The sequence below is a fragment of the Mustela nigripes genome, chromosome X (assembly GCF_022355385.1).
Source record: "Mustela nigripes isolate SB6536 chromosome X, MUSNIG.SB6536, whole genome shotgun sequence".
Taxonomy (NCBI): Eukaryota; Metazoa; Chordata; class Mammalia; order Carnivora; family Mustelidae; genus Mustela; species Mustela nigripes.
In genome coordinates, this window is record NC_081575.1 from 36,105,763 (window position 1) to 36,108,454 (window position 2,692).

At 40.5% G+C, this 2,692-nt stretch overlaps 1 pseudogene; it reads left to right on the plus strand.

The window, feature by feature from the left end:
* The first annotated feature begins 239 nt into the window (after positions 1 to 239).
* On the plus strand, positions 240 to 1,490 carry LOC132006979 (annexin A2-like; annotated as a pseudogene).
* The last annotated feature ends 1,202 nt before the right edge of the window (positions 1,491 to 2,692 follow it).

The window sequence follows — 2,692 nt, forward strand, 5'->3', positions numbered from 1 at the left end:
GTTAAAGCCTCTGCTTTCAGCTCAGGTCATAATCCCAGGGTCCTGGGATCAAGCCTCACATTGCATCGGGCTCTCTGCTCAGCAGGGAGCCTGCTTCCTCCTTTCTCTCTGCCTGCTTCTCTGACTACTTGTGATCTCTGTCTGTCAAATAAGTAAATAAAATCTTGAAAAAAAAAAAAGAAATGTATTATCACAGGCTCTACAACTGGGGATGCTTGCTACTCTTGGCGCCAGGCCCAGCTTCCTTCAAAATGTCTACTGTTCGGGGACCTGGGTGGCTCAGTGGGTTAAGCCGCTGCCTTCGGCTCAGGTCATGATCTCAGGGTCCTGGGATCGAGTCCCGCATCAGGCTCTCTGCTCAGCGGGGAGCCTGCTTCCTTCTCTCTCTCTCTCTGCCTGCCTGTCTGCCTACTTGTGATCTCTCTCTGTCAAATAAATAAATAAAATCTTTAAAAAAAAAAAAATGTCTACTGTTCACAAAATTCTCTGCAAGCTCAGCTTGGAGGGTGATCACTCCATGCCCCCTAGTGCATATGGGTTGGTCAAAGCATATACCAATTTTGATGCTGAGCATGATGCTCTGAACATTGAAACGTCCATCAAGACCAAAGGTGTGGATGAGGTCACCTTTGTCAACATTTTGACCAAACGCAGCAATGAACAGAGACAGGATATTGCCTTCACCTACCAGAGAAGGACCAAAAAGGAACTTGTATTAATGCTGAAGTCAGCCTTGTCTGGCCACCTGGAGACAGTGATTTGGGGCCTATTAAAAACACCTGGTCAGTATGATGCTTCTGAGCTGAAAGCCTCCATGAAGGGACTGGAGACTGATGAGGACTCCCTCATTGAGATCATCTGCTCAAGGACCAAGAGCTTCAGGAAACTAACAGAATCCACAAGGAAATGTATAAGACTGATCTGGAGAAGGACATCGTTTCTGACACATCTGGTGACTTCCACAAGCTGATGGTTGCCCTTGCAAAGGGTAGAAGAGCAGAGGATGGCTCTGTCATTGGTTATGAACTGATTGACCAAGATGCCCAGGCTCTCTATGATGTCAGAGTGAAGAGGAAAGGAACTGATGTACCCAAGTGGATCAGCATCATGACTGAGCGGAGTGTGTGTCATCTCCAGAAAGTATTTGATAGGTACAAGAGCTACAGCCTTTATGACATGTTGGAGAGCATCAAGAAGGTCAAAGGAGACCTAGAAAATGCTAAACCTGGCCCAGTGCATTCAGAATAAGCCCCTGTATTTTGCTGGCCAACTGTATGACTCCATGAAGGGCAAGGAGATTCATGATAAAGTTCTGATAAGAATCATGGTCTCTCACAGTGAAGTGGACGTGTTGAAAATTAGGTCTGAATTCAAGAGAAAGTATGGCAAGTCCTGTATTACTACATCGAGCAAGACACGAAGGGCGACTACCAGAAAGCGCTGCTGTACCTGTGTGGTGGGGATCACTGAGGCCCAAGACGGTTGAGCATCCAGGATGCTCCTTTGTTTCCGGCTAACAATTCTAGAAAATAGGTTGTGACTAATAGTCCCCTTGGGCCCATCCCTGCAGGGATGGCATTAATATCACCTGCTCCCCCTTCTTATTGCAGTTGCCTAAGCATTGCCTGCCTCTTATGTCTACTCTCTCCTTTTAACCAAAGAAATGAGCATTCCAGGAGTTGGAAGTGAAATCTATGGTGTGAAACACTTTGCCTCTTGTGTACTGTGTCATAAACAGATGAATAAACTGAATTTTTACTTTATAAAAAAAAGAAATATATCATCACAAATAACATTGAAGGCTCTATGTCAAGAACTGTCAACTGTCCGAGATTTTACCTTACTTATAAACTGACAAGGTGGCCTGCCACAGTTTCACAGATGTTGGTAAAAATCAATCTAGTTGTTTTTCTTTATGCCAATTCTACACTGTCATGATACTGTAGTATTATATTAAGACTTGAAAGTCAGCTGGTACAAGTCCTCCAAATTTTTTCTTTTTTAAATTTGTTTTAGCTAATTTAGGTTCTTTATATTTCCATGTAAATTTGAGAACTATCTTTTCAATTTCAAAAAAAAGCATGCCAGTATTTTAATTGGGATTGAGTTAAATCTGTAGATAAAATTGTAAATAATTAACATTTTAATAATATCAATCTTTGTTCTGATTCATGAAAACAATATATGTCTCTACTTATTTAGGTCTTCTCTGATTTTTCTCAGTTTTACATATCTTTTCTCAGATTAATCCATAAGTATTTAACATATCTTGATGCTATTGTTAATGGCATTTTTTCCATTGTAATTTTTGATTGTTGCTAATATATAAAAATACAACAAATATTTATTGATGTACAGTTGACATGCAATGTTACATTACTTTCAAGTGTACAACATAGTGATTCAACAACTCTATATGCTATGTTCACCACAAGTATAGGTACCATCTGTCACCATACAACACTATTACAATACCATTAGTTATATTCCCTATGGTATAACTTTCATTCTTGTGACTTACTCATTTTACAATTGGAATACTGTACCTCCCACTCCCTTTCACCCATTTTGCCCATCTGCCACCACACTCTCCTCTGGCAACTGTCAGTTAGTTTTCTGTATTTATGGATCTGTTTCTGTTTGTTTTAACTCTTGGATTCTACATATAAGTGAAATAATAAGAGATTTGTCA